This window comes from Lutra lutra, chromosome 13 (genome assembly GCF_902655055.1).
Source record: "Lutra lutra chromosome 13, mLutLut1.2, whole genome shotgun sequence".
Lineage (NCBI taxonomy): Eukaryota > Metazoa > Chordata > Mammalia > Carnivora > Mustelidae > Lutra > Lutra lutra.
The window spans coordinates 59190626-59215523 of record NC_062290.1 but is presented as its reverse complement, the minus strand read 5'-3'; the positions used below and the strand labels follow the sequence as shown (position 1 = coordinate 59215523).

At 42.2% G+C, this 24898-nt stretch overlaps 1 protein-coding gene and 1 pseudogene across 1 annotated transcript in view; both read right to left on the bottom strand.

Moving 5' to 3' along the window:
* The window catches only part of RUSC2 (RUN and SH3 domain containing 2), a 72163-nt gene extending 57715 nt beyond the window's left edge, over positions 1-14448 (bottom strand). Inside the window, exon 1 of the mRNA XM_047698741.1 lies at positions 14135-14448. The gene's annotated coding sequence lies outside the window, so the exon portion shown is untranslated. The remainder of the gene's footprint in view (positions 1-14134) is intronic.
* Positions 14449-15402: 954 nt separating this feature from the next.
* LOC125084214 (uncharacterized) lies at positions 15403-15528 on the bottom strand (annotated as a pseudogene).
* Positions 15529-24898: the final 9370 nt, after the last annotated feature.

Below are 24898 nucleotides of genomic sequence, written 5' to 3'. Positions count from 1 at the left end.
CTTCGGCTCAGGTCATGGTCCCAGGGTCCTGGGATCAAGCCCCACATCGGGCTCTCTGCTCAGCAGGGAGCCTGCTTCCCTCTCTCTCTCTCTGCCTGCCTTTCTGCCTACTTGTGATCTCTGTCTGTCAAATAAATAAATAAAATCTTAAAAAAAAAAAACACTTGTTTATAGGGCTAAAACCAAACTTATCCTGGGGCCAGGCTAGAATTTCTATGGATGTTAATATCATGGATCTTTGGTAAAAGCAAAAAAATCTTAGGAATATAGATTTGCTGAACTAGACTTTAAGGCAGTTCAGTTACCATAATTCATTCATCACACAAATATTAATTGAGCTTCTATTATTTGTCAGACATTATGTTTGGGACATGAGTATATGTCCCTAGGGAACGGAAAGATCTTTGGCTCAAGTCTGACATTCACACAGGGCCTCAAACTTAGCCTTTTATCCTTATATACAAATGAATTCTATGTATAAATTAGGTATGCAAAATAGCTTTACTGTACATTTTTAAAATGTACAATCAGTGGGTTTTAGTGTATTTATAGGGTTGTGCAACCATCACCACAATCTAATTTTGCAGTATTTTCATCATCTCTAAAAGAAACCCTATACCCATTGATTTTATATCCTGTAGTCTTAATGAACTCATTTATTAGTTATAATAGTTTTTTTGTGGATTCTTTAGGACTTTCTATATACAAGATCATGTCATTTGCTAACAGAATAGTTCTACTTTTTCCTTTGTAATCCGGATACCTTTTAGTTCTTTTTTTTTTTTTTTTTTTTGCTTAAATGTGCTGGCTAAAACCTCCAGTATAATGTTGAAATGGCAAGAACAGATATCCTTCTCCTGTTCCTGATCTTGTAGAGCTTTTAGTTAGGTGCCTGGGTGGCTCAGTTGGTTAAGCAACTGCCTTCAGAGCTCAGGTCATGATCCTGGAGTCTCAGGATTGAGTCTGGCATTGGGCTCCCTGCTCAGTGGGGAGTCTGCTTCTCCCTCTGACCCTCTCCCCTCTCATATTCTTTCTCTAATAAATAAATAAAATCTTTTAAAAAAGAAGAAAAAAAAAAGAAAGCTTTTAGTTGTCTTTTTCCATTAAGTACAATGCTGGTGTGGGGTTTTTTATAGATGCCCTTTATCAGCCTGAGGGTGTTCTCTTCTATTCCTGTTTTTTGTTTTTTTGGTTTTTTTTAAAAGATTTTATTTATTTATTTGACAGAGAGAGATCACAAGTAGGCAGAGAGGCAGGCAGAGAGAGAGGAGGAAGCGGGCTCCCTGCTGAGCAGAGAGCCCAATGTGGGGCTCGAACCTAGGACCCTGAGATCATGACCTGAGCCAAAGGCAGAGGCTTAACCCACTGAGCCACCCAGGCACCCCATTTATTTTTTTTTTCTTATTGTAGATGAATATGCTCACTGTGGAGAATCTAAAAAATAAAGACAAGTATAAAATGAAAATATGCTACTGAATAGTTCTGAAAGCCACATTTTTAAAATTGAGATATAATTGACATACAACATTTGATTTAGTTTCAAGGGTACAACATAATGATTCAATATTTCCATAAATTGCAAATGACCACCACAAAAAGTCTAGGTAACAACCATCACCATACATACTTACAAAAATTTTTTTCTTGTGATGAGAACTTTTAAGATTTACTCTCTTAGCAACTTTTGAATATGCAGTATAGTATTAACTATAGTCTCCATGCTGTACATTATATCCCCAGGTCCTTTCTTTTATAACTGGAAATTTATACCGTTTTTTTTTTTTTTTTTTAAAGATTTTATTTATTTATTTGACAGAGAGAGATCACAAGTAGACGGAGAGGCAGGCAGAGAGAGAGAGAGAGGGAAGCAGGCTTCTCGCCGAGCAGAGAGCCCGATGCGGGACTCGATCCCAGGACCCTGGGATCATGACCTGAGCCGAAGGCAGCGGCTTAACCAACTGAGCCACCCAGGGGTCCCAAAAATTTATACCTTTTTACTCCCTTACCCATTTCTCCCACCCCCCAACCTACCCTCCCTCTGACAGTGACCAGTCTGTTCTCTGAATCTAAGAGCTTGGGTTTTTTTGTTTTGTTTAGATTTTGCATGTAAATGAGATCATATGGTATTGTCTTTCTCTGTTTGACTTATTTCACTAAGCATAGTGCCCTCGAGGTCCACCCATGTTGTCACAATTGGCAAGATTTCCTTCTTTTTTAATGGCTGAATAATAAGAGGAACTCTCTACATTTGTTCTGACTGAAGTCCTTACCCTCACCCACAGAAATATTTCTTTGACTTCTTTTAGAATCTACTCATATGACATCCTTTCTGAAACCTTTCCTAATCACCCCTTGCAAACTTAGGTATGATTTCCACTGTGCTGCCAGTGGCCTTGTCTGGGGCTCCATTATAACAGTTAACACCTAATGGTAAACTCTGGGTGCAGGAATAGTCTTTGAATCCAGGATCTCTCAGAAATCTTGAGAGATCCTGGTCTCATCCAGTATTTGATTTTTAAAAAAAATTTTTTAAGTAGTCTGTGTACCCAACATGGGGCTCAAACTCACAACCTTGAGATCAAGAGTCATATGCTCTACCAAGTGAACCAGTCAGGTGCCCCTAGTTTTTGAAGTTCTTTGTATATTAAAAATGACAGGGCACCTGGGTGGTTCTGTAGTTAAGTGTCCAACTCTTGGTCTCAGCTCAGATCTTGATCTTAGGGTCATGATTTCAGGCCCCACAAATTTTTTTTTTTTAAATGACTGAAATCCAAAAGAGGATTATAATAATTTCAGCATATTTTAAATATTTACATAAACAAACTCTGTGTAGGATAAGAATCACATGATCATTTCAATAGATGCAGAAAAACCGTTTGACAACTTCATAATAAAAACACTCAACAGGGGCACCTAGGTGGCTCAGTGGGTTAAGCCTCTGCCTCTGCCTCAGGTCATGATCTCAGGGTCCTGGGATCAAGCCCCACATTGGGCTCTCTGCTCAGCAGGGAGCCTGCTTCCTCCTCTCTCTCTGCCTGCCTCTCTGCCTACTTGTGATCTCTGTCAAATAAATAAATAAAATCTTTAAAAAAAACACCATTATTAAAAAAGAAAAAAGAAAAAAATGCAAAATATTTTTCAGAAAATATCTTTAAACAATTTTGCTTTAAGTTTCAAAGAGAAAATGTCATAGTACATTTCATTTCATCTTTCTCCATAAAAAGACACTTAAGTTTAAATATTTTCTAGGTTAAAGTCTGGGCAGCTAATAGCATTTCCTTAGAACGATTCTCCACAATCCCTTAATCTTGAATGAGTGAGAGATTTATAATCCTAATCTCTAAAGAAATAAAATCCAGTGTGGAAATGATATGCTCCAAATAACACTCTTAGTGGCACTTTTGCCTTCAATTCTTGGGTCCTGTACATGGGGCTCTCCCCCTGCACCTCCTACCCTCTAATGAAAGTTTTTATATTGATCAACTCTGAAAACCACTGATTAAAAGGCTGAGATCAGAGTGTAGATCTAATAGTAGTTCTGTTCAAAGTGTGGTCAATAGACCAGTAGAATCAGCTTCATCTGGGAATTTATTAGAAAGATAAATACTGGGGCGCCTGGGTGGCTCAGTGGATTAAAGCCTCTGCCTCTGGCTCAGGTCATGATCTCAGGGTCCTGGGATCGAGCCCCGCATTGGGCTCTCTGCTCAGTGGGGAGACTGCTTCCTCCTCTCTCTCTCTGCCTGCTTCTCTGCCTACTTGTGATCTCTTGTCTGTCAAATAAATAAATAAAATCTTAAAAAAAAAAAAAAAAAGAAAGGTAAATACTGTGACACCTGGGTGGCTCAGGTCATGATCCCAGGGTCCTGGGATGGAGTCCTATACTGGGCTCCTTGCTCAGCAGAGAGCCTGCTTCTCCCTCTGCCTGCAGCTACCCCCTGCTTGTGCTCTCTCTCTGACAAATAAATAAAATCTTAACTAGAAAAGAAAAGAAAATGAAACAGAAAAAGAAAAAGAAAGGCAAATACTTGGGCTCCAAGCCAGACTTATTGAATCAGAATTTCAGGGGTGATTTAGGTGATTTTTATGCACCCTCAAGTTTGAAAAGCACATGTCTAGAGGAAATTGGGCAAAGAGGCTAAGGGTACTCAAAAGGAAGGAGGTACAGAGCTCCCCAATGTTGAACATATACATTTTTAAAGCATATACATTATTATAAAATAGTCTAAAGACAAAATCTTTTATTTACTATAAACCAAATGAATGGGTAGAAAAATTTTTCTTGGCTTTGAGCTGAAAAGGGTCAACAAATTAGCACAGGTCTTAGATGAAAGGGCAAAAGGTATCTGTAATTCATGCCTAGTTCCATGAAGTTTGTTAAATTAAGACTATCAGGGGTGCCTGGGTGGCTCAGTGGGTTAAGCTTCTGCCTTCAGCTCAGGTCATGATCTCGGAGTCCTGGGATCGAGCCCCGCATTGGGCTCTCTGCTCAGCAGGGAGCCTGCTTCCCCCTCTCTCTCTGTCTGCCTCTCTGCCTACTTGTGATCTCTGTGTGTCAAATAAATAAATAAAATCTTAAAAAAAAAAAAGACTACCAATTTTTTTTTTAAGATTTTATTTATTTGAAAGAGAGAGAGGGAAAGCAAGAGGGAGAGAGAGAGCATACAATCCCCTGAGCTGAAGGCAGATACCTTTTTTTTTTTTAAAAGATTTTATTTATTTACTTGACAGAGATCACAAGTAGGCAGAGAGGCTCGGAGGGTGGGGGGTGGTGGGAAGCAGGCTCCTCGCTGAGCAGAGAGCCTGATGCGGGGCTCTATCCCAGGACCCTGGGATCATGACCTGAGCCGAAGGCAGAGGCTTTAACCCACTGAGCCCCCCAGGGGCCCCTGAAGGAAGATACTTAAAGGACTTAGCTTCCCAGGTGTCCCAAGACTATCAGTTTTACATAGGAATTTGGGAATCATTTGGTTATATTTTTGCAAAACACATTTCAGTTATATTTTTTTCAAACCATGACTGGCTACTAGTGGGTAGTCAACTGAAGATGGGATCTCAAATTCAATCATTTATGTGAACCTCTTTCTACTTTGGAATCATGACTCAGCAGGAGAAACATCTTTATCAGTGGCTTTCAAACTGTGCTTTACAGAGCTCCCTCATGGGACTGTGAGACAGGGAGATGAAGGAGATGGAGAGGAAAGGAGGGAGAGATGACCAGGTTAGACTCTATTTCCCCAACTCCTTGCCTGTTGTCAACCAAAACAGCTCGGATTTTATCTTTTTGTGTCCACTTTCTTGTGGAATATACTTGAACAAAGAAGTCCCTCTAAAAGAAGTCTGAGATTCTCTACTACAGATCTTCCCAACTGACACAAAGTCACAGCTGTCTTTTGTTCTCATGAGATCAATGACCCTTGTTAACTATCTATTACTACCACTTGGTTGGTAGAAAGGACTCACAAATGCATAATCAGGCAGGTGGTTCTGCTTCCAGGCCTTCCTTCTCTGAGCACTATCATTAGGGATGAATAAACTAGTAGGTTACTGTGTTGATGTCAAGCAAAACACTTTACATAAACCAGCCTATAAACCGAAATAAACACTACATTATCTAAGAAGTTAACTATAGCTTTAAGTATAAAGAAAAGAGAATAAGGGACGCCTGGGTGGCTCAGTTGGTTGGACGACTGCCTTCGGCTCAGGTCATGATCCCGGAGTCCCGGGATCGAGTCCCGCATCGGGCTCCCAGCTCCATGGGGAGTCTGCTTCTCCCTCTGACCTTCTCCTCGCTCATGCTCTCTCTCACTGTCTCTCTCTCAAATAAATAAATAAAATCTTAAAAAAAAAGAAAGAGAATAATATTTTAAAGAAGTAGACTAGCTCTTTTACAACCAAGAGGTAAGCTTCAAAGTAGTCACTTTGAAAGACTTATTTCATTACAGTAGTGCTCCTATACAAAATATTTCTAGAACTCCTGGGATGCCTGGGTGGCTCAGTTGCTTAGGCATCCAACTCCTGATCTCGGCTTGGGTTTTGATCTCAGGGTCGTGAATTCAACACCTTCACCAGGCTCCATGATGGGTGTGGAGCCTACATTAAAAAAAAAAAAAAAATCTAGAGCTCCTATAACAATCTTAAAAAGGGGGCACCTGGGTGGCTCAGTGGGTTAAGCCGCTGCCTTCGGCTCAGGTCATGATCTCAGGGTCCTGGGATCGAGTCCCACATCGGGCTCTCTGCTCAGCAAGAAGCCTGCTTCCCTCTCTCTCTCTCTGCCTGCCTCTCCGTCTACTTGTGATCTCTGTCAAATAAATAAATAAAATCTTTAAAAAAAAATCTTAAAAAGTATCTATGTTTAAAAAAAAAAAAAGCTGGGGGCACCTGGCTGGCTCAGTCAGTAGAGTATGTAACTGTTGATCCCAGGATCTTGAGTTCATGCCCCATGTTGGGTGTGGAGCCCACTCAAAATAAAAATTAAAAAATTATATCAAATATATATATATAAACATTTCTAGAACTCCTCTTTTGGAACTGCAAAAAACCCATCTAGCCAACTCACCAAATTGTGAGGCATAATCATTGTTTTAAGCCACTAAGTTTTGGGGTGGTTTGTTATACAGCAATATATAATAAGTGAGACAGAAAAGTTTAAATCAGGGGCACCTGGGTGGCTCAGTCGGTTAAGCGTCTGCCTTGGGCTCAGGTCATGATCCCAGGTCCTGGGATCCAGCCCTGCAGGGAGCCCGCTTCTCCCTCTGCCTCTTCCTCTCTCTCTCTCTCTCTCATGAATAAATAAATTTTTAAAAATCTTAAAAAAAAAAAAAGTTGAAATCATTATGCTTTGGGGGGATATTGAAGGGAAAAGATTAGCCTTACAGAAAAACTCTAGCTATGCAGCTGTATCTTTTTTTTTTTTTAAGATTATTTATTTGAGAGAAAGAGAGAGAACGCACAAGCAGTGGGGAGAGGGAGAAGTAGACTCCCTACTGAGCAGAGAGCCCGAAGTGGGGCTTGATCCCAGGACCCCAAGATCATGACCTGAGCCAAAGACAGAGGCTTAACCAACTGAGCCACCCAGGTGCCTGTATCCTTAAATAGAATACAACACTTTAAAAAACAAGTAAATAATATTTTGTAAGAGAACTCCATAATGAATGGGATCAGCAGTAGATCCCCAACTTTCTTGAGCTTTTGCTTTTTTCCTTAGGGTCACCTGAACCCTATCTATTTTGACGTTAGGAATACTCTGTTCTCCTGTTCTCTTTACCTGAGCATGGATAAAAATAATTTTCCATTTCTCTCTGAGTACACTAAATATAAGGATACATTTTCTCTTTAAAAAGAGCTGTATAAGAAAAGAAAGTACAAAAGTATAAAAACAGATAAACAAGTTAAATATAGATTTTAGGATACTAAGATAAGCAAGTTAAGTATAGACTTTGGATCCTAAGATAACTAAAGTGTAACCAGAAGCTGGCTGGCCCTGTTTTTCTCTCTATCCAGTTATCAATACACTGTCTTTGACTATAGGGCCTCACACAAATAAAAAACACAGCAGATTATTTCAAAGCTCAATGTCTTAACTTCCTGGAGAAAAAAAAAAGACTATCCTATTAAACCAAGAATTCTAGAGAACAGAGGATTTCTTCCTGAAGCATCAAAATTTTTTAAAAATTTTAGGTATTTTGGTAAATTCCCTTTATTTCTTTTTAAAGATTTTATTTATTTGACAGAGAGTGAGAGAGGGAATACAAGCAGGGAAGTGGGAGAGGGAGAAGCAGACTTCCCATGGAACAGGGAACCAGATGTCAGTCTCGACTAGATCCCAGGACCCAAGAATCATGATCTGAGCCAAAGGCAGCGGCTTAATAGCTAAGCCACCCAGGTGCCCCTTGGTAAATTCCTTTAAAAGTACACTTTTAGGGGTACCTGGGTGGCTCAGTCGTTGGGCATCTGCCTTCAGCTCAGGTCATGGTCTGGGGGTCCTGGGATCGATCCAGCCCCCGAATCAGGCTCCCTGCTCAGCAGGAAGCCTGTTTCTCCCTCTCTCTCTAGCTGTCTCTAAGTAAATAAATAAAATCTTAAAAAAAAAAAAAGATAAAATCTTAAAAAAAAGAAAGTACACTTTTACTGGGGCATCTGGGTGGGTCAGTTGGTTAAGTGCCTGACTCTTGATTTCGGCTCAGATCATCTCAGGGTCATCGGATGGAGTCCCACATCAGGCTCCATGCTCAGAGCAGTCCCCTCGTCCCTCTCCCTCTGCTCCTCCCCCAGCTCATGCTGGTTCACGCTCGCACTCTCTCAAACAAATAAATAAAATCCTTTAAAAAATAAAGCTACACTTTTACTTATACACTTTGTTTCACATACAATATATAGGTAATAACTTTTTTTTTCAACTTTTTCTTAATGATTCACTATGAACACTAATTAATATACTAGGCTAAAATACAATTTTGTTCTCAGTGTCTATTAAGGACTTGCATACCAAATTATCAAACCCCTTTCTAGTCAATAGGCAAGAAAAAGAAATAAAAGGCATCTGAGTCTCTGTTTGCAGATGACCTGATCTTACAAGTAAAAAACCCTAAAAATACCCCACAAAACTGTTAGAACTAATAAATTAATCCAGTAGAGTTGCAGGACATAAAAATCTGTTGTGTTTCTATACACCAGCAAAGAAAGATATGAAAAGAAAATTAAGAGAACAATTTCATTTACAATAACATCAAAAAGAACAAAATACTCAGGAATAAGCTTAACCAAAGAGGTAAAAGACTTGGACACTAAAAACTATGAAATGAAAACACAAATAAATGAAAAGATAACCTGTGTTCATGGATTGTTAAGACTTAATATAGTTAAGATGTCAAAACCTACAATATGTGACAACATAAATAGACATTATGGTAAATGAAATAAGCTAAGCATAGAAAGAAAAACATTACCTGGTGTCACTTATATGAGGTATCTACAATAGGCAAATTAATGAATCAAAGAGTGAAATGGTAGTTGCCAGGGGCTGGAGGAGAGGGAAATGGGGAATTGCTGTTCAATGGATATAAAGTTCCAGTCAAGTAAGATGAATAAGCTCTAGAGATCTGCAGTACAACAACGTACCTATAGCCAACGATATATTGTTAAGTGTTCTTTCCACATTAACTAAAAAAAAAGTACTACCCAAAGCAACCTGCAGATTCAATGCAGTCATTTTCAAAATCCTAACAATATTTTTTGCAGCGATGAAGAAATCCATCCTAAAATTCATATGTAATCTCAAGGGTTCCTGAATAGCAAAACAATCTTGAAACAGAAGAATAAAGCCAGAAGGCTTCTCTTTCCTAATTTCAAAACTTTCTAAAAAGCTGCAGTAACCAAAAGAGTGTGGTATTGGTATAAATACAGAAATATAGACCAATGGAATTGAATACAGAGCCCAGAAATAAACTCTGGCAAATCTGGTTGATGATTTTTGACAAGAATGCCAAGACTATTCAATGGGGGAAAGGACAGTCTTTTCAATAAACGGTGTTGGGAAAACTGATATCCATAGTGCAAAGAATGAAGCTGGGCTTTTGTCTTACACTATATACAAAAATTAACTCAAAATGGATCAAAGACTTAACCACAGACATAAGACTATAAAAAACAGAAAAAAACATAGGGGGAAAACTTCATGACACTGAATTTGGCAATGATTTTTTTATTGCCAACATTGCACCAAAACCACAGGCAACAAAAAGAAAAACAAATAAACTGGTTTTCACCAAAATTTAAACCTTTGTGCATCAAAGGTCAATCAACAGAGTGAAAAGGCAACCCACAGAAGGGGAGATATTGTCTATCACATATCTGGTAAGGGACTTCTATCCAGAATATATGAAGAACTCACATAACTCAATAATAAAAAGATATGTAACCCAATTAAAAAATGGGCAAAGAAGGGGCACCTGGGTGGCTCAGACGGTTAAGAGTCTGCCTTTGGCTCAGGTTATGATCTCCAGGTCTTGGGATCAAGCCCCATGCTGGGCTCCCAGCTCAGTGGGGAGTCTGCTTCTCCTTCTCCCTCTGCCTCCCCCCCACCTGTGCTTTCTCTCTCCCTGCCTCTTCCTTAAAAAGGAAGGAAATTCAGATACGAGCTGCAAAATGGATGAACCCTGAAGATATTATGTGAAGTTAAATAAACCAGTTGCAGATAAATATGATTTAACTTACAGTGGTCAAATTCACACAGTAATCTAGAGTAGTCAAATTCATAGAGGAAAGAAAGCAGAATGGTAGTTACCAGGGGCTCTGGGGAAGAGGGAATGAGAGTTATTGTTTAATAGGTATGGAGTTTCAGTTTGAGAAGATGAAAAACTTTTGTAGATGGATGGTGGTGATGTATGGATAACAATGTGAATATACTGAATGCCACTGAACTGTATACTTCAGAATGGTTAAAATTTCTCCAAAGAAGACATCCAGATGGCCAAAAGAAACATGAAAAGATGCTCAACATCACTCACCATCAGGGAAATGCAAACCAAAACCACAATGAGACACTGCCTCACACCTGTCAGAATGGCTAAAATCAACAACACAAGAAACAAGTGTTGACAAGGATGTGGAGAAAAAGGAACCCCCTCTGCACTACTGGAGAGAATGCAAACTGGTGCAACCACTAAGGAAAACAGCATGGCGTTTCCTCAAAAAATTAAAAATAGAACTACCCTATGATCCAGTAATTGTACTACCCCCACCCCCAGAAAAAAGCAAAAACACTAATTTGAAGGGATGCATGCATTCCTATGTTTATTGCAGCATTATTTACAGTAGCCAAATTATGGAAGCAGCATAAGTGTCCATCGATAGATGAATGGACAAAGAAGACATGGTGAGTGTGCGTGTGTGTGTGTGTGTGTGTATAAAATACAGAATATATATATTATAGGATATTCAGTCATAAAAAAGAATGAAATCTTGTCATTTACAACAACAAGGATAGAGCTAGAGAGTATAACACTAAGCAAAATAAGTCAGTCAGAGAAAGACAAATATCATATGATGTCAATCACATGTGGAAGTAAAGAAATGAAACAAATAAGCAAAGGGGGAAGAGAGACAAACTAAGAAACAGACTTTTTTTTTTTTTTTTTTAAGAGAGTGGGGAGGGGCAGAGGGAGAGGAAGAGAGAAATCCTAAGCCTACTCCATGTCCAGCATGGGGCCTCACACAGGGCTCAATCTCATCACCACCTGAGCCCAAATATGAGTTGGATGCTTAACTGAGTGAACCACCCAGGAGCCCCCAGACTCTTAACAAGGGAGAACAAACTTATGGTTACCAGAATGGAGGTGGGTGAGGGAATGTGGGAAATAGGAAATGGGAATTCAAAAGTATAATTATGATGAAAAAATGATTAAAAAAAGAATGGTTAGAATGGTAGACTTTATGTTATACATATGTCACCACAATTAGAAAAAAAGAGAGAGTTAATGTGGTACAGGAGGTTCTGCTATGTGTTGTACTTTTTTGTTAGAATCTATTCACCCCCATCCCACTCTCATCTCCATTCCTGGCCATCACTCTTAGAGCCATGTTGATATCTGGCCACTCAAAATAATATGTTCATTTTCCATGACAGATTCTTTGACAGGTACTATAATATTGTATGCCAGTGTCTGAGTGGGTGTTTTCTGGGTAACTCAAACACTGATCAATCAGACTACCTTCACAGAGCTTGCCCTTACCCTAATGTGTCATGAGCCACCCCAGTCAAGTGACTTTTAATAGGGTGCTCAAAATTGTGTATGAGTAACAGAAGAGAAGGGTGAGTTATTGTCCTAAGTTTGCAGAGAGAAAATTAGAACGCATAAGCCTTCCCATGAACTAGGGTTGCCAGATTTAGCAAACAAAAATACAGGACACCCTGTTGTTTATCTGAAATTCAAATTTAACTTGGCATCTTGTATTTTATCTGGCAACACTATGAAGTACTAGAAGTTGAAAAGAAAATCAATAAAATAACCCAGAGTGTTCAGGGGTCCCTGAGGTCCTACTTGATAGGGAGTCTAGACAGGTTAAAGTAAAAAAGCTCCTTAAAAATTGGTTCCACTTCCCCCACCAAAAAAACATATTGATCTCCACATGCAATGCTCATGTGGACTCCATCTCAGGAGCCCCTCCCTGGTTTGGGTATCTATGGTCCAGGACTTACTTTATAAAGACAGATCAGAGGGTGAAGAAAAAAAAAAAAAGTGAAGAAGAATAAGTCAAAGCTAGAAATGGGTGAGAACATACTCAGCTTCCCGTTAGGCTGTCCTGGCCTGGAAAAGCGACTTTCAGCACTTAAAATCAGGGGAAATCAGATTTTGACCTGGCTTAAAGTGGAAGAGAAACAAAGGTGGTAAGTATCCTATGGCACTTATAGCAGGAGGGGCACAGGTAACAGAACACAGGAATAGTGGTGGGATCTCTCTTCCTTCCACAAAGCCATACCACTGCCTCCTAAGAAACTCCAATCACTATTTGTACTTACTAATACTCTGAACCCCAGTTAAAACAAGGCCACTACTGGTCAAGCAACTACTTGTCAGCTTATCAGCGCCTACAGCTTCCCAGCCATTGTTTCATGACTGCAGTATCACCTACTTCCCCACAGAACCTGGGCTAAAACAGGTCTCTGAACGCTGTCCCACCTTCAGGAATCTGAATCTGTTCAGGTTATCCTCCTAAGAATCAACAAAAACAGATTTCAGGCTATTCTTTGAGAACGCATCTTTAAAAAGGTTCACATTCTCGTTTATTACTGACACTGTTCACATAGTGGTAATCCCTGTCTGACTCTGGTCTACTGAGCTATAAATGGCTCAATATGGCCTGATCATACTACAGCAGTATTTAGGAATCTTTGATATCTATCACAGTAGGCCTGCCTGGGAGGTCTACCACTCCAGTCTCTGAGGGGTGTGGGTGGGGGTATCCAGGAGCTAAAGAGTAAAATCAATGAGGACTTTCATTCCTCAACCTGTCCTGAACACTAGCTGACTGGCTACACTGAGTCAGCGTTAAAGGCTGTGGCTGACCTCCAGAATTCTTCCCCAGAGGGAGTAGTTAGCCTCTAGGGCAAGAGGAGCAGGTCACTTGGGCAAAGCTCTTTCAAGATTATCTGGGCAGGCTCTAAGGCACTTACCAATAGAATTTCTGCAGCACCCCCGCCCCCTTTTTAGAACATTAGTGGAAAACAGCTGATACATAGAAGGTCCTACCTGAATGAAGTTAGATGTGTGAATTATAAGACTGAATATATTCCGTTGTTGGCTTGCCACATGAGCATCACAAGTAACCGTCCAGATACACCCCCCCATGTTAACTAGAGACACCTTTCCCACCAAAGCACTCTGCCTCACACCTTCTACATTGGGGTCATTCATTCATTTATCCACCCGTCAAATATTACTGGGTGCAAACATGTCAGGTACTGTGCTGGGGCGCTGGAGATACAAAAGAATACAGTATGTTCTTTGCCCCCAGGGCAGTCCCCTGGCGTCTGCTGGGCCAGCCTGACAGTCCCAAACCAGCTCCGGGCACGGGATCACCGTGCCCTTCGCAGCAGGTAAGTGCATGGGTGGGGAACCGGCAAAATGTCCTAAGGTGAGAGCGAGAGAAAGATCTTAGCCTGACTCAGGCAGATACCAACTCCGGAACCAGGGACCAAAGGGGCGGAGGGCACCGACGGCCTGGTTGGGACTGGCTGTGCGGAAGCCCCCGCCACGGTCACGGGGCTGGCTGTTGGGCCGCTGCGCTCTCTCAGGGCCCGCAAAGGAGATGTGGATACAACGATACAGCTGGGCGCGAGTCAGCTGAGGGGTGTCACCGCAGGGACAGTCTGAGGAGACGGTTGGGCTGGATCTGAGGTGACGCCTAAAGGGATGTTTGGTCCTTGGTGCTTGAGGGTTCAGCGGATGGTAGAACTGTAAGGTCAGGAGGAGGTCGGTCCAGAGGGTGGGAGCGGACCGGGAGGGTGGGGATGAAGGGCCACCTACAGGGCTGAGGGGAAGGGCGGGGGCACGGAGGGCTTTCTCCTAAGGGATCCTTTGGAACGTGAGAGCAGTGGGTCTTCCGGACCCCGCCAACCCCAAAGAGGCGTCCCTACCTCGTTTCTCGCCTCAGCGTGAGCCTACGGTGCCGGCGGCGAGGGTGCTGGCGGCGGCTGCGGCGCCGGCGGCCGCGTCTCGCGCCCTCCTGGGGTAGTGCTGCAGCTGGGACAGGCCGGCGCCCCCCTCCTCTCCGGCCGGGTTGGTAATGTCCGGGCCCCCCTGCAGCCGCGGAGCCGATGGTCCGATCTGGCTTTCCCTCCAGCCGCCCCTCCGGACGGCGCGTTGGTTCGGTCCTCTGGGCCGGCCGTGCTTGCCCACCTCCCAAGCTGCTCACTGCGATGGGTGCCGCGAGTCACGCGCAGTGCTTTCCGGCGACCGGAGCCGCGAGGCTTCGGCCGCAGCCCCGCCTTCTGCGGCCCCTGCCCCGCCCCTTTGGGGTGGTGCGCCGCAAGCACGGCTGCGGTACCGAGAGCCCAAGGGACCGTAGGCGCCGGCCTAGTGGCATTAAAGATAGGTATATATCCGTCCCACCCTCTCGTAAAGCAGCAGTTCTCAACCCTGACACCCCAGCAGAACTTCTTAGGGAAAACAGAAACTCGAAATACAGCAACAAAACCAAGGCTTGACCTCGGCAGAGATGGGCTGAATCAGGATCTCCGGGGTGGGAGTGTAGTGGTCCTTGGGTGGCGCCCAGATTTTAATATTTTTAAAAGTATTCCATGCATCACCAGGATTAAGAAGTCCTGGTAAAACCCGGAACTGACGAAGATTTCTCTCTTTTGACCAAAACCTTAGGCTCTTCTGAATTCCCTGCTGGACGAGGCCTGACCTTGGGCTTCCCTGGAGAATCCAATTTGAGGAAGAATCCTAATTTAGTGAGAATCCCCCACCTTTGGTATCTGACCACCCTCCATATCTTAACAGCTTGACCTGCCTTTAGCAATAATTATTAAGACCATCTGTGGTTTGAATGTGTCTTTTAGAAATCCACACATTGAAATACTCCCAAACGCTATGGTATTAGTAGGTGGGTGGGGACTTTATGAAGTGATTGCCTCTCGAGGTTGGAGCTCTCGTGAATTGGATTAGTGCTCTTACGGAAGAGATCTCTCAGAGGTCCCAAGTCAAATTCTCCAGGTGAGGTTACAAGGGGGAAGTCTGCTGCCCAGAAGGGAGCTCTCACCCATCCTTGCTGATGAAGTGGCAGAGCTGGGTTCTTGTCCCAGGAGTGGAAGAATGAATCTCCGTGACAATGGAGAGTGAGTAAATGGATAGAAGTTTATTAAGTGAAGAATCTGAAAAAGTTCTCAAGAGTGAGAGAGGTCCCAACAGGGTTGCCAGGGTTGGTTTTCTATAGAAAGCTAACCGGGGAACTTAAATCCTTTTCAATTAGCAATAATCGCGCCTCGGATAAACCTCATTGGCTACGATACTGCCACTGCGCAAAGCTGGAACTTAAATCCTTTTAACATTCTACTGATATCACCATTGAGCAAGGACTAGTGATAACACCTTGAAATGGCTTACTTCATTTTTAGGGTCTGGTTATTCTTTGTTGGTCTCAGGTGGTTGTCATAAAAAATGACACCCATCCCTCACACCTAGGGCAGGTGATCCACTTTGTTCCCTTATCTCTGGTTTCCCCACAATTCCACATTTTGGGGATTTCTGTGAGCCTGATCACACAGCCCCCTATCTCTCCCTACCTAGCCCTACGTGTCCCTTACTCACTGGTACTCTGATCTTGGATTTCTAGCCTCCAGCACTGTGAGAAATAAATGTTTGTTGCTTATGAAGTGGTATTTCATTATAGCTGCCTGCGCAGACTAAAGACTGCAGTTTTGCATCCACTGCCCCCTACTGTGCTCCTTGGCTAGAAATCCCTGATGAGGGAGCAGAGGGCTAGCTGAAGACAAAGCACGAGTTGACCCCTTGAAACCTCCCCCCACCCCCAACTTCTGGGTGGGACACTTTTGACGTTCTTCAGGGATTTCCCAACTAAATGTTAATACCTTGCTAGAGGGAAAAACAACATTAACTTGACAGTGGCAAGACCCCTGGTATTTTGTAGGTATCTTATAGATCAGTCCTCTTTAGCATATGAAAGTTCTTTTGAAACCTCCCTTTTCCTTCTGTCCCCCAATCCCTGAATATATAATCAGCCCCTCCCCAAGATCCCGGGACAGCAGCTCTTTCTTCCCACAGGTCCTGTCCTCCTGCTTTAATGAGCCACCATTTTGCACCAAAGACATCTCAAGAATTCTTTCTTGGTCGTTGGGTCAGGACTTCAGCCCACCAAACCTCACCTATATTCCAAAACCCCATCAATCCCCACTGTCCTTGAGGGTGTTTGAGTTGAGCTAAATCTCTAGAGCACTATAAGACCCCATTGCAGTGGTCCCATACCAATTGTGATGCCCCTTAAGGTCTACTTTACCATCTTTAACAAGTGTCATGAAAATTTTTTTCTTCAAGAGAATGCATGCTCTTCTCATGGCAGGCCGGATGTATGGGGACATTGGGAATTCTGCTGTCTCCTTCCACCCAAAGTGGCAGGCGGGGGGGGGGGGGGGGGTGGGGCGGAGGCAGGCAGTCATTCAGTAGATAGTTACTAGAAGTTCACTGGTTTCCATGCCCCATGGAAGAGTTAGAGACTAAGACACTACCACTCAGAGTTGTTAGGTCAAAGTCAAGGAAGCAGCTAAATGTCATGCTGTGTAATGCATCCTCAGGCTTCACAGAAGTGGTGTGAGCTGAGTTTTGAAGAATAAGTGAGAGGTAAAGGGTTGGGAATCAGCATGTACAAAGGAACAGAGGGGCAAAATAACTGGTATGATTGAAATGTGGGGTACCATGGAGAGAGCACAGCAGAGATGGTCCGGCATGTGATGAAGAGCCGCCTATGATATACTAAAGAGTCGGGGCTCATCCTGTAAGCAGTGGAAAGACACGGAAGGGCTTTATGCAGTGGGAGGAATGACAAATCACATTTGAATTTTAGAAATAAAATTCTGGGGTGAAGTGGAGAGGGCTAGGACTACCAGTAGGGAGATTAATGAAAAGCTATATGCTTGTACAGTTAAAGTGGTCCAGGGTAGGGACTTAACCCAAACTAGGCCAATTAGAATCTCTTCCCTAAGATTATTATCCCTTGTAATTGGGGGAGAACTACACCCTTACTCATGGCTAGGCTTACAATGGAAATCTGTGACTATCTTTTACTTGCTAAATGGCCTAAGTAGCAAAGAAAACCAGTTTGCTGAGAAGGATCAATCTGTTGCAAAGAGAGGAGCCAAGTCTAGACACAAAGAGACTACTCCCCAACTTCTTGGGTGACCTTCTAGCAGTGGGTTCTCTTCTGAGGGTCAGCTTGATTCCTGCCTTGGGCTCATGGCACATCTTTCTGTCCTTTCATATAGTCTCATTTTTGTCTTCAGCAAGCTTAGGTTACTTCCTGTTATTTATGTTAAGGAATAATTTTTTTAAAGATTTTATTTATTTATTTGATGGAGAGAGAGAGAGTGATCACAAGTAGGCAGAGAGGCAGGCAGAGAGAGAGGAAGGAGGAAGCAGGCTCCCTGCTGAGCAGAGCCAGATGGGGGCTTGATCCCAAGAGCCTGAGATCATGACCTGAGCCTAGGCAGAGGCTTAACCCACTGAGCCATCCAGGCGCCCTTGTTAAGGAATAATTTTTAAAAAGGTAAAATCGTGAGTCTTATACAAACATAAACACATATTAAAACTCACTAATTAATGAGGGGGCCAGTAAGATACTAAAACTGGTTCAGATGAGGATTTGACTTTCATAAATGTGTATTTTCTACCAGGCAAAATTAATTTGCATCATCAGGAACAGGAATCATTTGCTTTGTCATGGGCAGAAACATTTTGCATTATTACCAGTACTCAAAAAGACTTGCACTTTAGAAACCTCACTCTAGTAGGAGCGTGGATATTGAAATAGAAGAAGGTAAAGAGACCAGTTAGGAGACTGGTAATTCTGACGAAAAGTGAGAAGCTCTAAATTAGAACAGTGGCTGAGGGGTTAGAAAAGAGGAGATAGATTTAGGTTATAGAATACGACTTAAAATGGAGGCCCCACTGCCTGAAAATATGTGACCTTTTAGCTACTGTCCTCCTCACTTAGTTTCTCAGAGTTCTAATTCTAATTTCTAGAGAGACAGAAACTACAGTGTGTTATATATCCACTCTTGGCCAGTTGTGTCTAGGGATAGTGGAGTCAACTGGCACCAAGCATGACCACCTAAATTCACCCCTTCATCAGGAGCTGTGTGGAAAGTGTCAGTAATCTATGAATTTAGTACCCTGATTATCAGAGAAGAAGCCACTGAGTAAATCCACAGGATCATTTGCTAAACCAGTGTTTGCATCTTTGGTAGCCAAACCATGAAGTCCTTTGATTCCACCTTCAAAATATATCCTTTATTCAACCACTTATTTCTCCACTGCTTCTATCCTAGTCCAAGACACCACCATGCCTTGTCTAGACAACTATAATTGCCTCCTAGTCTTCTTGATGTTACTTTGCACCCCTATTGTCCATAGAATAGCCTGAGTAATCTTTCAAGCTGGCTTTTTTAAAGTCCTCCAGTGTTTCCCATCGTATCTATCTAAATGTCCTTCTCTTCGCTCACCATGTTTTGTCTGCATTGGCTTCATTTTGATACACACAAAGCTTGCTCCTATCTTAGGGACTTTTAACTAGCTATTTACTTTGCCTTCAAGGCTTTTACATCAGGTTTTTGAAAGGCTAGATCCTTCTAGTCATTTAGGTCTCATTTCACATGCTACTTTCCTCACAGAAAGGGCTTTTCTGACTATAAATTATAAAGTAGCTCCCCTCTTCCTCTTCACAGTCCCTCATTGTTAAAGTATCTTCATAGTACTTATTATCAGAATGATCTTGTCTGTTATTGTCTCTCCTACTAGAATGTAAGATCCATGACAGTAGAACTACCTTCTTGATTTTTGGCTTTCACTGTATCTCCACATCTAGAACAGTACTCAGATTATGGCAGATGCTCAAGAAATATCTGTTGTATGGATAGATGAATGTGATCAGAGAGACAGTGGGAGAGCAGGAGAGAGGGAGACAGGGAGAGAGAGAAGCTGGAACCTTGAAAGAATGGGATTTGTGGGATAGGGATGACTATAAAATTATTTTGTCTTCCACTCTTTAAACCCACTCATGAATTTTCTGGTCATTTTTCAGGTAGCAACCAGTACTTACCAATTTGTCTTACTTTAATAATTAAAATGTTCAGATGATGAAATAGTTTTTTAAACTTCAGACTTTAAAATTACGTTTTTTTCCTGTCTCTGAGCTTGGCCCTACTATAGATGCCCATGTTTATTTGGGAAAAGGTGTGAAGATGAGTAGATGTCTGTTTTTTCTCCTTTCCCCCACTTGCTAACCTTCTTTCTTCAGAGTTTGAGCAGGGTGGAGGGGGAAGAGATGAGGAAGGTTTTTTTCCTTGACTAATGCTACCACAAACTAGTTTTAGTGCTTGGCGGGTGTCTAAAACTGACTCTTTCTCAAGGAACCCTTTTGTAGGTTGTTCAGACAGACCCTCTCTATTGGTGGAGATATTTCTCCTATACCTACTTTAACGTTAGTTACTTTAACGTGGGTGAATTCAGCTCTAGTTGGTCACTTATGACTCCTTTACAAATCTCAAAGAATTAGGGGTTCCTGGGTGGCTCAACTGGTTGAGGGTCAGAGTATTGGTTTCTGCTCAGGTCATGATCTTAGGATCATGGGATCGTTGCACTCCACATCAGGGGGGTAGTCTGCCTCTCTCCCTCTGCCCATCCCCCTGCTTGTACTTAACTCTCCCTCTAAAATAAATACATGAATCTTTTAAAAAAAAACCCAAAACTCTAAGAATTAAAAAGCAACTTTATTGAAGTATAATTTACATACAATAAAATTCAGATACTAAGTGTACAGTTTGATGAGTTTTGACAAATATATACACCCATGTAAACACTTCCAAAATCTAGATACAGCAAATTTACCTTATGCCCCTTCACAGGCAATCAATCCCACCCTCCGGTGACCTTTTATCTAATCAGAAATCTCTAAGCATTTGACAGCAGATCTATTGCTTCCTTCTGCTGAGATCTCCTCAGCTTTTCAGATGCTCTCTCTGACAGAACAAAGAAACTAGCTAACTAGGTCTGTTAGATGGCCCATAAGTAGGTGGTCTATGGGGAGTTTCCATTCATCCCTTTGTCCTGAAAAACACAGTGTAGGGAGTGTAGGCCAATCTCACTGCAGCCACCAGCAGCCACCGCTTCTAGCTCTGCCATAAAACAGATAGCTGATTGTTCTCCTGCTTTTTAGATTTTCCAGGTATGAGTTAGGTGTGCATTCTCTGTATCCCCCAAACACATTTATCATATCAGCCTCTCCAAATAATTTCCTTAAAAACCCTCCCAACTTGAACTGAACTGAGGGTAGACTCAAAGCCCACTAGCAATTCTCTCCATAGATCCCTTATCAATGACTGAATCTCTGGATCTTTTCTCAAGGTGGGTGAGGTGATTAAAAATTGCACATAAAAATTGTTTTTCACACTCCCCTTTTCCAAGTCTTGCATGGCCATCTCACCCCTCAGTGTGCAATATGGCATGTGCTATCTTGGATCCTCAGCAGAGATGGAGACTCATATCTCCCAAGATGCACATAAACCACTGGGAGAGGATGCTGATTGTTCAGGAACATTGGAGGATAATTTAGGTCCAAATTATTTTCTTACAAATGCCTTATAAGGGAGACCAGACCATGAGTGGCCATGTTTCATAAAAAGAGACCCCTAAAGTATAACTAAGCACTAGATACCAAAGGATAAGATTCATTTTGAAAGGACGGGGTAAGGAGTTCCTGGGTGGCTCAGCTTGTGGGGCGACTGCCTTTAGCTCAGGTCATGATCCTGGAGTTCCAGGATCAAGTCCTACCTCCCTGCTCAGCAGGGAGTTTGCTTCTTCCTCTGACCTCTCCCCTCTCATGTTCTCTCTCTCATTCTCTCTCAAATAAATAAATAAAAATAAAATCTTAAAAAAAAAAAAGGACAGGGTAAGAGGCAAGTTTAGGACAAATGAAAAGTAGGAAATTTTATTAATTTACTCATTCACTAAAAAATATTAACAATCTAAATGCTAATACAATGGAACAAAGTTCTTGTCCTCAAGGAGAGCACCATGGCCTAGTAGAGAAGACAGAGAAGTAAATCACAACTAAAATAGGCATGGGAGTGATAATATATTCAAATATTGGGAATTGAAAATAAGAGAAATGTACGAGGTGGTCTAATATAAGGAAGGTCTGGTGCAAGGAAGAGGTACCCAACTCAGAATAGGAGGCTGGGTGTCAGTGAAGGCTCCCAGAGGAAGTGACCAAAGCTGAGAGTGAAGAGCAGTTAGACATTCACTAGACTAGGGAGAGAAGTTTATTTTAAGAGGAGAGAATACAAAGAGCCAAAGCATAGAGGTTTCTGAAGACGATGGAAACTTTGTGAGGAGTTACAAATAGTTTGATATGGCAGAAATGAGAATATATGCAACAGAAAGTAGTGACAAAGCGGGAGAAGTGGAAGCGCCCAGGTAGGAAAGCTACAATGAGTCATTAAAGGATTTTAAACTGGTAAATGACAAGACCTCATTTGTATTTTGAAAGATCATTCTCTGTGGTATGGATAAAGGATTGGAAAGAAGCAGAGTCAGAGGCAGGGAGACCAAAGAGGCAGAGGTTGCTCTAATCTAGACAAGAAATGATGAAAGCAATGGGGCTGGGGATGAATAGTAAGGGAGAGATTTGAAGATATTTCTAGCATAGAGTATATGTAACTTGGTAAAGAATGGACAGGATTGGGCGCCTGGGTGGTTCAGTGGGTTAAAGCCTCTGCCTTTGGCTCCGGTCATGATCCCAAGGTCCTGGAATCGAGCCCCACATGGGGCTCTCTGCTCAGAGGGGAGCCTGCTTCCCTCCCACCCCACCTGCCTCTGCCTACTTGTGATCTCTGTCAAATAAATAAATAAAATCTTAAAAAAAAAAAAAGAATGGACAGGATTAGAAGAAGGAAAGGGAGGAGTCCAGAAAGACCTTAGGTTTCTGATTTGAGCCAGTGGGTGGTGATGCTGTTCAGGAAAGAAGAAAACCAGGCAGAGAAGCACATATGTTTCATTTGTTCATTCTTTGACAGACATTTATTGAAGTCCTATTATATGCTGTGAATAGACAAGTACATCAATGATTCCAATGCCCTGTGATAAAGTGTCACTGAGAGAGTTATTAACAGGGAAGCAAGTAAATACATAGGATAGGTATATAAGTCACACTGAGGGAATTCGGGGAAGCTTTTGGAAGAGACTGCCTAACCTGATCTTTCAAAAAAAAAAAAATCAGGTGCCTGGGTGGCTAAGTGGGTTAAGCCCCTGCCTTTGGCTCAGGTCATGATCTCAGGTTCCTGGGATCGAGTCCCACATTGGGCTCTCTGCTCGGCAGGGAGCCTGCTTCCCCCTCTCTCCCTCTGCCTGCCTCTCTGCCTACTTGTGATCTCTCTCTGTCAAATAAGTAAATAAAATCTTAAAAAAAAAAATTGAGAGGTGCCTGGATGGCTCAGTGGGTTAAAGCCTCTGCCTTTGACTCAGGTCATGATCCCAGGGTTCTGGGATTGAGCCCCGCATCGGTTCTCTGCTCAGCAAGGAGTCTGCTTCCCCCTCTCTCCCTCTGCCTGCCTCTCTGCCTACTTGTGATCTCTGTCAAATAAATAAATTTTTGAAAATCTTTAAAAAAAATTGAGGGGAAACAATTCACCATACAATTCACCATTTCAAAGTACACAATTCAGTGGCATTTAGTACATTCATAATGGTTTTCAACCATCACCTCTATCTAGTTCCAACTATTGTTTTGAAGGGTGCCTAGGACTTTGCTACACGAAGAAGGGAGTGAGGGAAAACATTTTAGGATATGAGAATAGCATGTTTGACGACATGAAGACCAGATGTGGCATGGCTGGAGTGAATACAGATGGGGGAGTAGTAGAAGGCAAGGCTAGAGAGGGCCCAATAATAAAATGTCCAAATTTTAACTTTATCTAGAAGGCACAGAAAGCCACTAAGGGGTACAAAGTCGGGGTTTGACATGATCAAGTTTGCTATTTATTTATTTAAAGATTTTATTTATTTATTTGACAGACAGAGATCACAAGTAGGCAGAGAGGCAGGCAGAGAGAGAGAGAGAGAGAGGAAGGGAAGCAGGCTCCCTGCTGAGCAGAGAGTCAGTGGCCACAGGGCTGGATCCCAGGACTCTGGGATCAGGACCTGAGCCGAAGGCAGAGGCTTTAACCCACTGAGCCACGCAGGCACCCATCAAGTTTGCTATTTATAAATATTACTCTGGAAGTAGTATTGGTGGGATGCTTTAGATAGGGGAAAACAAGGAATGTGAGTTGGGAGACTTTATGCAATAATTCAGATGAAAGATGATCGAAGTCTGAACAAGAGTAGTAATGATGGAGGGAACCGAAAACAAGACATAATAAAGAGGCAAAGTTTACATTTCCTTTTTTTTTTTTTAAGATTTTATTTATTTATTTGACATAGAGAGACACAGCCAGAGAAGGAACACAAGCAAGGTGAGTGGGAGAGGGAGAAGCAGGCTTCCCACTGAGTGGGGAGCCTGACACGGGGCTTGATCACAGGATCCTGGATCATGACCTGAGCTGAAGGCAGATGCTTAACGACTGAGCCATCCTGGCACCCCAGAGTTTACATTTCTTGATGACCTATTAATAGACATCAGACTAGAGGAGGAGTGTGGAATGATTTCCATCACTGCCTTGGGTGACTGAAATCATGGTGGCAGCATCCTGGGTGAAGTTTTGGGGGAAAATGATTAATACATGTTGGTGGACTGAGTGTGAATTTCCTAGGATTCAACTAAATGAAGGATTTCAGAATCAGTTTAATAAATGGATCTGGTTCTAAGAAAGATCTAAGATAGTTTAGAATCTTCTTTCTGTTGATAAACGAAGTCTGGATGAAGTCACTCAACCTAGTACTAAGGTGTGTAAAGGGGATAAAGCTCCGTGGCCAAAGGATGTGGTCATATTGAGGTCAAGATAGAGTTTAGCAACAAAGGACAGAAAAGTGAAATGGAACTGCAAAAGGAGAGAAAGGGGTGGATAGGGCAGTGGGGCCAATGATACTGCTTGGATGTTACTGTCACTGGTATCCAACAGATCATACACATCTCTCCACTCCAAAATAAGCAATTTATTACTCCATAAACTTCTCAGAAACAATTTCCCAAGTACATACAATTTCTTCTCAAAGTAATTTTATGGAATGAAGACAAATGTTCATCAATTGTGGCTTATACCCCCTCAAGAAAGGATTTTTAAACATCCCCAGCAGTCTCCTTCTCCCAGTTCTGAAGCCCGAAAAGGTGTCAGTTCTTGGGTAAAAGGGGTCAAAGAGAGGGGAAGAAGGCAAAATCTTGAGCTGTCTTATCAAGGCAGGAACCAGCTCCCCACCCCACCCCCCCTTTTTTTTCTCTTTCGTCCATAAACTCTCCTTCAGCTTTTTATGACCAACTTCTCATAGCTGCTTCCTCCTTTTGAGACCCAGGGCTAGCAAAAGACTTACCCTGAATTCCCCAGATGAACCCGAGAAAGGTATCTGGTGAGATATACTTGTGTGGAGCCCTGGCAATGTTTACAGTTGCTCTGGGTATGGGAAACAGGACCCAAAGTAAGATTCTTAGGAGATATATATGTATCTATCTATATTTT